Source organism: Bos indicus, chromosome 3 (genome assembly GCF_029378745.1).
Source record: "Bos indicus isolate NIAB-ARS_2022 breed Sahiwal x Tharparkar chromosome 3, NIAB-ARS_B.indTharparkar_mat_pri_1.0, whole genome shotgun sequence".
Taxonomy (NCBI): domain Eukaryota; kingdom Metazoa; phylum Chordata; class Mammalia; order Artiodactyla; family Bovidae; genus Bos; species Bos indicus.
This window is the reverse complement of record NC_091762.1, coordinates 63,801,122-63,816,196: the sequence shown is the minus strand read 5'-3', so window position 1 is coordinate 63,816,196 and position 15,075 is coordinate 63,801,122.

The window sequence follows — 15,075 nt, the reverse complement described above, 5'->3', positions numbered from 1 at the left end:
TATCAAATTAAATGTCTTTATCACTCATGGTCCTTAGTTGCAAGCACCAGAAACTAACTCTAGCTGAAAAATCAAAAAGGAATCTCAAAAAGGATATTGAGAAGTTCACAGAATAGTTGGAAAACCAGGTTCAAGGCTAAATTTCTAGGGAAAATAATGACAATCATGAAACAGAGCCAGCCTGTTGAGAAAACAATCACAGCCACTCCTGTTATTAAATTTGAGAAGCCATTGTTTGCATGATTGCCACAAACCTGTTTTCTACAACTGGCCACCAGCACTGAATGACCTAACATACAAGACGATCTTGCTATTCCTGCCCCTACCCTGATACTGGAGCTAATAAGATCCATTAGCAGAATGGACCTCAAAAGCCAATCAGACCCTTGTATGATGAGTTTATGTGATTCACGAACATAACACCATGTTACAAAGAAGGCTGGGAAGGATAATTTTTGGCTTCTATCTTGGGAAGGCATAGAGCAGAAAACTTTCTTACATGTAGCAATGGTGCTGAGTACTCAGAGACATGACATGTTGTATACCACAGTATCCAGAACAGAACTCTTCATTTTCCATCCCCACAAATCACTCCACTTTTAGTCTTTAATGTTTTACACAATGGCATTTCCATCAACTCAGTTGTTCATGTCAGAACTTAAACATTTCCCTTTAAACTCCCTTCTGCACAACCACATCTAATTCACCACCAAATTTTGTCCATCCAGCTGATAAATCTTAATTCCTCCACTTCTCTATGCTTCTATGGTTTCTATTTGTCTAGATCAGAAGTCAGCAAGCTGTTTTGTAGAAGCCCACATACTAAGTATTTTAGGCTTTGTGGGCTATGTACAACTTGTCACATATTCTTTTTTACAACCTTTAAAAATGTTAAGACCATTCTAGCTTATGGGCCATAGGAAGCATGTCACAGGTAGGTTTGAATCCACAGACCATAATTTACTGACCTTCAGTCTAATCCAGGCTACTATCAACTAATTTCTAGACATACACTAAAAGTTTAACATTAATTAATTTCTACTTCTTTATCCATATTCAGTTCACTCACAGAGAACAGTCCATTTGCAGAGAACAACAGGAGTGGTATTTTGAAACCATAAATCTGATAGTGCCGCTTTGCTACCTAAAGACTTTTACTGGTTGCTCATTGCACTTAGCATAAAAACAGAACCGTTAAGTGGCCTTCAAGGCCCATAACCACCTGGGCCCTGCCAACCTCTTCACATTTACTGCACCTTCATAACATTCCAGCTGTATCTGCCTTACTATATTTCCCTGAATGGTAACTTCTGTCCCAAGTCAGGGACTCTGCACAGGCTCTACACTGCCTGGAATGATCATCTTGCCTTTGCTTAATCTACATCTGAAGGCTCAGGGTCACTTCCACTGGGGTGTCTTTGACCATGCTCCCCACAAATTAGGTTCCTATTATTTCTCTATTAGAGCACTCCTTTCTTTTTCTGCATATCACATATCTCTATCTGCAGTTATATAATTGTAAGATTCTTTACAGTGGTCTCTTCCTTTAGAAGGTAAATTACTTCATTGCTAGAATGAAGTAATTTATAAAATACTTTTTATAATGAAGTGATGGACGTGAGTCTGAATGAACTCCGGGAGTTGGTGATAGACAGGGAGGCCTGGCGTGCTGCGATTCATGGGGTCGCAAAGAGTCGGACACGACTGAGCGACTGAACTGAACTGAACTGATTTATAAAATACTTCATTCACACAGAGCATCTTCTATTCTCACATATTTGGTGAATGAAGAAATAAATGAATATATAAATTCAACTGGAAATATCAAGAAAATGTTCATGGGGCTAATGGATTTTGCAAGAAGACTTGGAGACAGTGAAAACTTCAAAAAGGAAAATTAGTAAAGTTCAAATGGAAAAATCTAGGCCATATATAAGAAAGAGTGAGCTATACTGTGTACTGATTTATATGGAATATAAAAGGTATATAATGACATCACCCTAAACAAAGTAGGTTGGAAGCAAATTATTGAAGGTCTTACATGCTGAGATAAGGAGTATATTTTGTGCTAATACCCTAATAGGGTATTCCCATATGATGTCTCCAGAGTCTTTATTGTGTTTAAACCGTTATAATTCTCTAAGGAGTGGGGAGGGGTCACTTCCCAGTGGCACTAGTAGTAAGGAATCTGCCTGTCTATGCAGGAGACGCAAGAGACTTGGGTTCAATCTCTCAATTGGGAAGATCCCCTGGGGTAGGAAGTGGCAGTATTCTTGCCCAGAAAATGTCTGGAGGGCTACAGTCTATGCTGCAGAGTTGAAGCAACTGAGAAACTATCTAAGGGAGAGCTGTGGTAGAAAGATTCTAAGGTGGCCCTATGATCCTCACCTCCTAAGTGTAGGTAGTCTATGGGGTCGTACAGAGTCGGACACAACTGAAGTGACTTAGCAGCAGCAGCAGTGCATGTCACTTGCTTCCAACAAATAAAATGTAACAAAAATGATATGAAGTGACTTGCATGGTTGCTCTATATGATTCTAATATAAGTCTCCCACTGCTTTTTATAAAGCCAGTTGACCACGTTAGGAAGACTTATGTGGCAAGTTTTGAAAATGGCCCCTGGAGACAGCCAGCAAGAAACTGAAGCCCTCCATCCAACAGGTCAGAAAGCCTGTATTCTGACAACCACTTAGAAACAGATCGTTCCCCAGGAGATCAATGAGATGATATCACAGTCCTGAGTAACACCATGAACTGCAGTTTTGTAGGAGACTCAGCCGAACTATGCCCAGATTCCTGATTCACAGAAACTGAGATAATAAATGTGTATTGTGTTAGGCTTCAAAATTTGTTGAAATATTGTTATGCAGCAATGGATACTTAGTACATGGTGCTCTGGGATAAATTTTGACTTCTCAAAAAATTCATGATGAAATTCTAATATCTAGTGCCTCAAAATGTAACCATATTTTGGAGACACAGTCTTTATAGGGGGTAATTAAGTTACAAGGAGGTCATTAGGGTGGACCCTGACTCAATATGACTTGTGTTTTAATAAGAAAAGGAAACTTGGGCTAAGACATAATAGGGTGGGAAGATAAAATGAACATAAAAGGAGAAGGCAGTCATCTACAAGACAAGGAAAATGGCCTCAGCAGGAGCCAACCTTGCCAACACTTGAGCTTAGACTTTTAGCAACTAGAACTATGAGAAAGTAAACTTGTGTTGTTTATGTCACCTTGTTTGTGGTACTTTGTTACTGCAGCCCCAATAGGGGTTATATTTGGTAGCAGCTTCTTTTTATAAGAAACATCTATTACCACTTGTAAGACTACTAGTAATGTGAAGAACCCAGTTTGAGATGTTGCTGTGGGGAAGCTTTGCTTAAGTCACTTCAGTCGTGTCCGACTCTGTGCGACCCCATAGACGGCAGCCCACAGGCTCCCCCGTCCCTGGGATTCTCCAGGCAAGAACACTGGAGTGGGTTGCCATTTCCTTCTCCAATGCATGAAAGTGAAAAGTGAAAGTGAAGTCTCTCAGTCGTGTCCGACTCTTAGCGACCCCATGGACTGCAGCCTACCGGGCTCCTCCGTCCATGGGATTTTCCAGGCAAGAGTACTGGAGTGGGGTGCCATTGTCTTCTCCAAGGGAGGTAATGAATTGTTGACTAGGCCATTAAGGCTAGTTAAGCAATTTTCCCTGTATCCTTCTTCTCCCTCAATAAAGATATAATAGGGGTTTCTCTGGTGGCTCAGCAGTAAAGAATCTGCCTGCCAATGCAGGAGATATGGTTTCTATCCCTGGGTCAACAAGATTCCCTGGAGAAGGAAATGGCACCCCACTCCTGTATTCTTGCCTAGAGAATCCCATGGACAGAGGAGCCTGGTGGGATGCAGTCCATGGAGTTGCAGAGTTGGACACAACTTAAGAGACTAAAGAACAAAAACAAAGATATAATAATTATCCTCAAAAGGATATAATATTCCTCAATAAGGATATAATATTCCCCAATAAGGATATAATACTTTTTTTCACTCTACTTTTCTCACTGGGTCTTTATTTCCTTCGAAGGATTTGGCATTACTCATTTCTCAGAGCTGCATTCAACATTAAGGTACTTTCTGAAGTTATTTCCATATCCATTTCATAAAGGGTAATTCTTTAAAAACTATAAGAACTTAGTTTACATATTCTAAGATAGAATAGTGAAGTAAAGCCATTTTAAACACTTAAGAACACTGCTCTCTTCACAGAGGAAACCTGTACATGCATATAAAATCAGAATGTGATTTTTTTTTAATGCACTGAACTATTACTCAAGAGATTATTTACTGGACTTGGTAGTATCACTCAGTAGTCTGATGTTTGGAGAAACTTGATTGAAATTATTGCAAATGTCTATTGTTTCCCCTTCATTTGGTTCAGATCAAGGTTGTGTATTCTCCTATGTATAATAAATGTCAAAGTGCCTGTGAGTGGTTTTAGACAATTAATGTGGTTTTCAAATACTAATTGCCAAGTTTTGGTTGCAAAGTCAGGCTTCTGAGACAGGCCTCTCAGAAGCTTTGATCACATATTTTTAGTCAGATGTTTGGAATGACTTGAGAAGTAGTCACTGCTTACTAGGGGTTCCTCTCTCTCTGACAGCCCTCCCCTCCCTCCTTCATGATTTAGTTCTTCCTGTGAACCTCCTACATCAGTCTCATGGTGTCCTTTCATTGACCTCTGATTGGTCCCTTAGCTTGGGTATCTACAGGTATCAATTCATAGGTTATTGTGCTGAGTCAAGGTATCATTAAATCAATGAAAGACACCCTTTCTTTCTTTGCTTGGGAAGAAATCCAGCTCCATCCTAGAGAAAAAGATTGTACTCTATGACAAATTCCTCACCCTTTATTAAGTTTTTAATTATTCAAATAAGGTTTCACTATTCATCACTTCCCTGAAAGAACTCTCCCCAGGCACCAATGATCTCCTAATTGCCAAATCCAACAGATTCCTCTCAATATCCATTGTATTTGGTGTCTGAGCCATTTGCATTTCTGAGCTTCCCTTTCTTTGGCTTAGAGACATTACTGACTTAGTTCTCCTATAATCTTTTTAAACCTTCTCAATATCCATGGTAAGATTCTCTTTCTCAGCACATTCTTTATTAATGTGCCTTAGATTTCCTCTCCTAAGAACTCAATATATTCTGCATGCTCTCATAAGATTCTCATTTAATTCCATTTTTCCAAAGACAGTTATATGATAATTATGTGATAACTCCAAAATTTTATCTCAAAGTCAGACTACTGAGGTCTAGACCTGTATAGGCCCAGGAAACACAGACTCTTCATCTCCAAAACAAACTCATCAACTTAGCTTCCCCTCTCTGCTTGCCATCAAGCCTGTTATTTCTCCTACAATTATTATCTTGTCATTCAATTATTCTAATATTCTTTAGGACCAAGGAGACACTCTATACCAAACTCTCTGCATCTAATTAATCACCTTCATAATTTTCTTATCCAGTTTTCACTCTCCACTGCTTACTACCCTAGCTCAATTCCTCATTATCATTATCACAACCTGGATTACTGTAATCATTTTCTTCTAAGTGTTCTTTTGCATCCAGTCTTGGACCACTTTGATTTATCTTGTATACTACTGCCAAATAATCTTTCTAAAATGTAATGCCTATCCTATTATATTATTATTTACATATTACCTATGTAATATTACCTAGAGAGCTATTTAAATTATACCTTATACATTATTACCTAAAGGACTATTTACATTATAATAGAACATCATTTATGACCTGGCTCTTGCCTTCTGCTCTGGCCCTATCTTCTCCCATTCTTCCCTACATCTTTATTCCCATATGCTCTACCCTCCAGCCACTCAAACTTTTCATTTTCTTTTCCCATATTCTCTCATATTCATGTTTACCCAGCTTCACCTCCTGGAAATCCCCTCTCCTAGACATGTCCACCTTTCTATATTATGTGTCTGAAAAACTGCTCATCATTGTTCATGACTTTGCTCAAGGAGTTGCTCCTTTTTTACTGCTTTCTGAAAGCATTAGGTTAAATTGATCCTCTCTCTTTGGGACCCACTCAATATTTCCACCACCTTATTTTATCATGCTTCACTTTATTGTGCTTCCCAGATACTGTGTTTTCCATAGATTGAAGGTTGGGGGCAACTCTGCATTGAACAAGCCAATTGTCAGCATTTTTCCAGCAGTATTCATAACAGCATTTATGGATAAACTTCATATTCATGACACATTTTAGCAATTCTTGGAATATTTCAAACTTTTCATTATTACATTTGTTATGGTGGTCTTTGATATTCCTACTGTGATTTGCTAAAGGCATAAGCAATAGTATTTGTAGCAATAAAGTTTTTAATTAAGGTATGTACATTATTTTTAGACACACTACTATTGCACACTTAATAGACTACAATATAAATGTAACTTTTGTATGCACTGAGAAACCAAAAATTTCATGTGCTAAATTATCATATTAATCTTATTGAAGCAAAACCTGCAATATCTCTAAGGTATGTCTGTATAACATAATTACAATAAATTCTCCAGCTAAAGGTGTGGTCCATGGATAAGCATGACCTGGGAGAGCGGTAAAAATCCAATTTATCCCCTATATAGCAAATCCCCAGTCTCTGTCAGGGAGAACTTAGGACTTGGGACTTTAACAAGCTCACCAAACCATTCTTGTGCTCACCAAAGTTTGACACATTACTCTGCAAGTTTATTTGTTGCTAGAGGTTTAGAAAACTAGAGATTTAATATAACAGGGGGTTATATGCTGTTAATATGATCTGAAAGATGAGTGGGGCCATTGGAGGACCCAATGGGAGAACTACTCTCTAAGCAAAAAACCAAAGTTATACAGAGAAGGAAATAATAGGCTGATGCACATGATGTGAATCAGTTCCTCTCTCCCTGACAAAATTAAGAGTGAATTCCTTCTATGTGTGCACACTGAACAGAGAGTATGCCAAGCAGGTTGCTGGGAGGCCTCTGTTCTTTCAAAGAAAATAAAACAATTTCAGCCCAAGCTGCTGGAGGTGGGACCACTGCCAACGGAGGATCAAGAGAGTCATTAGCCCAAGACAGAGCTAAAAGTGCCTGCCAGGCCTTTTCCAAAGCCCACGCACATCCAGTGGAGTACGGGAAAAAGAAGATATCTACTCCAAATAGCTTTTTCTTGAAAAGAGAATTCTTAATTGTTTACTACAACCTTGTATAGAAATACTTGTCAAGATCTTCCCAATAGTGTGAGAGGAAAGAGTGACAGGAAGAGTCAGAGAAAGAGTCACTAAAGTGGTACAGGAAATTTCCACAAAACCAGCTGCCTAGAGAAATTCATGAGAGGTGACAATAAATGTACATTTAAAGATATAGTCCACTGTAATAAATGTAAAGTCTTTAAAGATAAGAATGATGACTTTTCATCTCCAATAAGGAACACACTTCCTGATATATAGTAAGCACTCAATGAAAGCATGTAAAATGAATAGTGAGAAAGATTTTTCTACCAGCATGAATCATGAAACTATCAATTTTTAGGTGCAAATTCATTTGTATAGAGAGGATAATCTCTTAGCTAATTTGAATATTACTTTTTAGAATCTACACACCATGTCCTGTTTAACTGAATTATTTCTTACTATGTTGAAGACTCATTCAACATCACTCCTGGCAATGCCATGTTTTTAAATACCAAATGGACAAACTGTAAACATAACTGTCTGCAAGTGCATATGAGAGCTGGCCTAAGTACTGAGTAGTCACTTACAGCCTTCTTACATTTATCATGTTCAATACTCTGAAATGTATCTATCCATGCATAAAACCACCTATGCAAAATAATTCAATTATTGAACTCATAATAATAATTTTATAATTTTTTAAAATGCATACAATTCAAAAGTTAGCTACTGTCAATACGGCATTTCTAATTTAAAGTGATAGCTTATTCTGCTATAACTTAACAATATATAGTTTAGCAAGTATAATCCATTTCTCCTATAAGACCCATCCATGGACATTTATGCTTTGATCTAATTACACCAAATCTAGGCATTATACTCTGGTGAGCCATGGAAATAAAATTCTCTATAAATTATCTACTTGCAAATTTAACACTTTTAGTGATAAACATATATATTCACATTTTCTCTGCTCTATTTATATAATCATTTTTAAAAATTATACCAATCTTAGGTGCCCCTTTTACCTTTCTGCTCATCTCATAATTCCTTGGCTCACAAAGGTTCAAAAGTATTGTTTGTTTGTTTGTTTTTTGTATCAGCCATGCTATCAGGAATGTTCTGGCCCTTTCATTAGATGTTTGTGCCAATGACGGAACAAGTATTTTTATGACTTTTTTGTTAAGCACTAAGAGCCATGAAAGCTGTGAACAAAATGACACAGCTGTAAAACTATGAGACATTTAAGTCAGTGAGGTAATTAAATGTCTTCATTAAGCATGCAAATATTGAGAGAAAAAACTTAAATAAAACTCAACTGATAACCTCTTCAAAGACACTGACTTCACCTCCACAAAAGTATGTTTTTGTGTATATATGTATACATTTTGCATTTATATATATATATATGGAAACATGAACGTTTACACATACACTGTATATATCTTCCATTGTGACCAATATCTTGTCTTTGAATTCTACCTTTGCCTGTGTATTTGTCTGAGCTCCTCTAGAACCAGGAATAACGAGAATGGTGTTTTCTATTTTATTATTTCAGGTCTCCACAAAAGTGCCTAACATTTTACAATAACCTAACAAATATTCAAATAATTATATTAGTGGTTGTTGTTTAGTCACTAAGTCATATCCAACTCTTTGCAACCCATGGACTGTAGCCCACCAGGCTCCTCGTCCGTGGGATTTCCTGGGCAAGAATACTGGAGTGGGTTGCCATTTCCTTCTCCAGGAGATCTTCCCAACCAAGACTGAACCCTCCACCTCCTGCATTAGCAGGCTGGGTTCTTTACCACTGAGCCACCAAAGAAGTCCTTAATTTATTAGATTTAAGATAAAACATTACTATATTTTTGACATAAATCTACATCTATATTACAGATGGTATGTTGGTTTTAAGTCAGAATTGTGATACAATTTACCACAGCTGAATGTGGTAAATATACATATATGTACATATATACATATATATGTATTGCAGTCTTGAATATTCAAGTCACTTCAGTCGTGTCTGACTCTGTATGACCCCATAGACGGCAGCCCACCAGGCTCCCCCGTCCCTGGGATTCTCCAGGCAAGAACACTGGAGTGGGTTGCCATTTCCTTCTCCAATGCATGAAAGTGAAAAGTGAAAGGGAAGTCTCTCGGTCATGTCCGACTCTTTGTGGCCACATGGACTGCAGCCTACCAGGCTCCTCTGTCCATGGGATTTTCCAGACAAGAGTACTGGAGTGGGGTGCCATTGCCTTCTCCATGAATATTCAATGAGTTCAGATAAAAAAGGCCAGATTCATAAAAACTGGATGATTGGAAAGATAATTACTTTAAAATAGCAGTTTATGAACCATAACATACACTTTCATGATGTACTTTTGATAAGTTTCTGGTAAATACTTTATCTGTTAATTATAACACGATGTCTATAGGAAAATAGAGCCAGTTTTATAGTGATGCACTTTGAGGTGTAGTTTAATAAAAATCATTGTGAAAAAATGTGGCAATTGGATAATTTATGTTGAATCAGTAAAAGCTAAACAAATTTAATTCATTAAAAACAGTAATTTATTTTGTTGTGGTACACAGGGATCTATACCAAACATCATCCTATTGTGTTCATACAAAAATGATTTACTTGAAAAAAGTGATTATTTCATTCCCAAATTCGTTTTGTAATTGTATTTCTAATAAGCAAAGTAGGAGATATATGGTGTCTGATAAAGAGTGTTCCAGGCTAAAGATGAGTGATGCTATTGACTGACTCAAACCACTCAAATGCCCAGGCTTACATCAGGAATTTGGTGCATGCAGAAGAAATATACATCTCTTTGTAACATTCAGATTAATCATACCAAAGCCTTGGAGGAGAAACTCATTTCGTCTATCTAATAAGGAGATCACCACCCCAATCATTAGGAAGAATATTCCTTCATCCTAACCATGGAATTGGATTTAGAAATCCCATGCATTTGTAGACCACCCCATTGCTCAGTTAATTAATCTAGCTGTAGACACTTGATCCAAATTGAATCTATCGTATTTCATATTTCTGACAGTAGTAAATTTGTGTCCCATGCACCAAATAAATTAGAGCCCTCTGTTAGGGTTACTTTTTTAATGTCAGCACATTAAAAAAAGCAAAACACATCCTAGGGTGACCCTATGTACTATCGTTATTCCTAAATGAATGATGAGACCACTGAAGCAGAGAGAAACAAAATAACTTACCCAGAGGTCACATCTCTAGTAAGTGCTAGAGCTGAAATTCAGACTCCAGAACCTGACAATTACCATATTCTGCTGGCCCACAGGGCATTGTGGTCCTACTGTGTACATATATATGCAGAGAATCTTTAATCCATCCTTTATTTCAGATTTCAAATCATGAAATAATATAACCCACACAGAACTCACAGGGTAACAGAAATTTGCAAATGAATTCTTTAGAAGGCGATGGCACCCCACTCCATTCCTCTTGCCTGGAAAATCCCATGGATGGAGGAGTCGTCCATGGGGTCACTAATAGTCGGACACAACTGAGCAGCTTCCCTTTCACTTTTCACTTTCATGCATTGGAGAAGCCAATGGCACCCACTCCAGTGTTCTTGCCTGGAGAATCCCAGGGGTGGGGGAGCCTGGTGGGTTGCCATCTATGGGGTCACACAGAGTCGGACACGACTTAAGTGACTTAGCAGCAGCAGCAGCAGCAGTCCCTGAGTATTTTTACCTGCAGAAGTCTTAATACCAGACTCAATTTAATAGCATTACAAGGTGCTTTGGAAGAAGGCTCTTCGTGAGCAGCGTATCTTGTGTTTCCAGTCTAATACTATCTTAACGTCTAAAAATTCTTTGTCTCAGCCTTTATCATTGCTCGTTCTTTATAGCTTCTGTGTAACCCCTTTAAGCCTTGAAGGGTCACCAAAGCATGAATAGGATCTTCTCAATTTCCCACTCAAGTTGTCTTAGAAAGAATTACACCTTTGCCATATACATACAATGAAACTGCATCAACATGACGCAACTGATGAGTGTCTTTCTAAGAACTTTTTCCTTGTAATGAATTTTGCTGAAAAGTCTGTACATTTTTACCTCTCATAGGTTTTGACTAGCTTTTCTGAAATCGCCATATGGCTACACAGTGCTGGTATGGAATTTGAGGATTTATTAGGTACCAATCCTGATCTCAGTTTCAGGTAATCAGGAAACAGAGCAGTTATAGTTCAGCTATTATGAGGTAAGAAAGAAGCAATGGAAAGGTGGTCAGCAATTTTCTGGAATGAAATTCGGGAAATGAAAGAGATACAGAGCACTAAGAGTGACCAAAATTTCAGAGGAGACCAGTTGTAAAAACACTCTCACTGTCAACCGGGTGGATAGCTAGTTAGCACACACACAGTACACCTGCCCCCACTCTACCCTCACCACCTAACAGAGCAAATTTATTCACGCTGCCTATATTGTCAACAATGACCTAGTCAGTCATTGCTTCTCTGGAGAAATAATGAGATTAATAAGCAGTGAGTGGACATTTTGGCAAGAACTGTGGTAATTCTAATATTTATAACAGAATATGATTCCTATTGCTTCATGTTTCAAGGAAGCTGTATGAGAAGTAGTTTTATTTCCATTCCTGACTCATCACAAAGTTCTGGTTCCTTGTGATAAATTTGTTAACTGCACCATTTAATGATGTAGTTTTTTCATCTCTAAAAATTTTGCTATATCTAAAAGTCTTTTTATAATTATTTACATATATCTTTAATGATTAATGCATCATGAATACAAAGGATATTAATTTTAAAACACATTTATTTCCACTATAACTAATTTTATCAATTACTTTTGGCTGACTGAAAAGGAAATTGCATTATGGCATCTATCTACATACTGATTTATTTTTCTGACTATTAGTTACTAGTTATTAGTTAGTATATTCACAGGACCTCATTTATTTTTGCATTTCCTTTCCAATTATCCATAAATGAACTGTCATTTTGTAATATCAGGAATCTATTTAGTATTTGATCACCATGAGAAATGTATGCCATATGTAACTAGAGATGCCAATAAATTTTATGTAATATTTTTCTATCAGCACTTTATTCTTCCTCATCTCATAGTCTAAATAGTAAATAATCCACTATGATCTCTTCAGCACTTACACAATGTTGTCCATTCCCAAACCATAGTTATTGATTCCATGACTAATCCCAGAAGGAAAGAGAGCCTTAGCTGCAACATCAGTTGGTAGCTTGCCTAATTTCAGTGTCATACATAAAAGCCCGTGTATTTCTTTACATGGAATAGCCTACAGAGCCATTCCTTAGAGAACTCTATAGCTGACACAGAATTAAAGCATTCTTTCTTCCAGTTTTATCATTGGAAAATACTCAGTGGGAAGAATGGAAGACTTCTATATTTATGTTGAAGTGGGTTTCCTAGAAAGTATGCTCTGACCACAGGAAGCTAATATTTGTTAAATAGCAGCTGTGAGCCAGATATTGGAAAAAGTGCTTTATAGGCATTTAATCCTTACTACAACTCCTGAAGAAAGAATAATTATTACCCACACTTGACACATGGAGAAACTGAAGAATACCGAGGTTATGTTACCTGCCCAATGTTAAATACTAGGACATGGTAAACTAGAACCCATGCAGTTTAACATCATAGTCTATATGTTTTACAAAACAACTAGACTTTTATGAACTTTGAACTTGAGTCTTAAAGAAATTAATTTTCAATTGCCTTTGGAATGGTGCTATAAAAGTGTTACAAAGAATACTTAATTAGTAGTTCAATGGTATGACAGGCATTATTGTTTGTCTAACCACACATGTGTTTCCAGATATACATTTCTCACTTGTCAGTCTTCACTATAGGGCCTGCCAAAGTTAATTACTTAACCCTCCTTCAGTTTTCCTTGCACCAAGAAAAAGCAGGTGACATAAATTTGTCCAGTAATGTACAATCAGAAGCTGCAATGAGCTTTTGAGAATGCTTTTACTATTTCTGATAAAAATGATAGAGAGGCAGGACTCTCAGAACAGTGGGGTGAGAAGCTCAGCCAATTATCTCCACAAATAGTATTGATGACACTGGACAAAACTGTGAAAAATGATTTAGATTCTCTGAAAATCAACGAAAAGCATTCAACAAATTGGAAGCTTTAATTCAAGAAAATCTACTAAAACTCAGATCAAAACAAAACAAAACAATGGACTCGGTGGTGTTAAAGCCTGAAATTGCTCCCATCCTAGCCCCACCTCCAGCTCCACCAATTCAGTGGTTTAACCAGAGTAAGGCCAACTGTGAAAACACCTCTGCTGCCAGAGAGCACGGTCTTGATTTGGAGCAAAGTCCATCCCTAGGGGCTGCGGAAACAATAATAATCTCAGGGGAAACAATTCAAGGGAAACTAGTATCACAATAGTCAGAGGTTTGAACACCTGTTGTGTCAAGCAACAAACCAGCATGCTAACCAGAAATTTAGTAATTATATCCAGAAAGTAAGACAACTACATTGAGTCTTGATATGCATTCACATATCTTTGGGGTTTGGAAAGTTGTACTGAAGAGTGTGTACATGCTAAGGAGACATCAGAGAGATGCCTAGTTATCTTTTTATCTATGACTAAATATGAGACCTACTAGAGAGAGGAGACATGACACAGCCTAGAAAAAAGTAAAAACTAGGCACTCTTGTAAACTTTGCATGCATACTCTACTTCACACAGCAATCCACTGGCAAATGATGGAAGATTTACAGGCTCAAGATTTATTTGACCGGTCAATGTCAATCACTGAACTATGCCAATTCATCTCTAGGATGTCAAGCTTAGAAATAAAAACATGAGCAGTGACATCAGTGGCCAAAGTCTGAGGAAGAGAAAGACTCTACACCAGTAGAGTAACCAAGCAAGTAACACCCCCCCCCAAAAAAATTAAAATATTAACAATCCCTGAGAAGAGGTGGTATCTGATCTAGGTTTGCTAATATGTAGCATCCAAGAATGCAGTAAAATAAAAATATGAGACATCCAAAGAAACAGGAAAGTGTGATAAATGCTTGGGAAATAAAAAATAAGTCAAAAGAAATTGTCTCTGAATGGGCCTGAATGCTTCACTTAGAAGATTTCAAAGCAAGTAGTATAAATATGTTGAAAGAAATAAAACCATAATGGCAATAGTGCATCAAATAAAGAATGCCAATATAAGTAGAAACTATAAGAACTAATTGGAAAGTCTTCAGTTGAGAAGCAGAATAATAAAAATGAAAAAAATCAGAGATACAAGAGCATAGGAGAACTGGCAGACGAAATTGAACTTGAAAATAGGTTAGTAGAAATGATATAATTAGAAAATCAGAAAATAAAATAATTTTTTAAAATGCAGATCCTTAAAAACTTGTGCAAGGTCATCAAACACATCAGCATGTGAAAAATGGGAGTCACAGAAGAAAGAGATAGAAGGGCCAGAAAGACTATTTGAAAAAATTATGTCCCAAAACTTCTTATATTTAATGAAAACTTACATATCCAAGAAGCTCAACAAACTCAGGGTTGGATAAATTTTAAAAGATCCATGCATACACACAAGAAATCCAGCTGTTTAAGGTCAAAAACACAAAATAAAATCCTGAAAGATGAAAAGGGAAAATAACTGATCACACAGAAAGGAATTGCAGTAAGAGACATTGCCTTAGGAAAAAAGAGACCAGAAAGTACTGTGATGACATATTCAATGGATGAAGAGAAAAACAAAACGTCTGTAAATTAAGAATTCCATATTAATCAAGACTAGTCTTTAAAAATGAAATTGAAATAAAGTTATTCATAC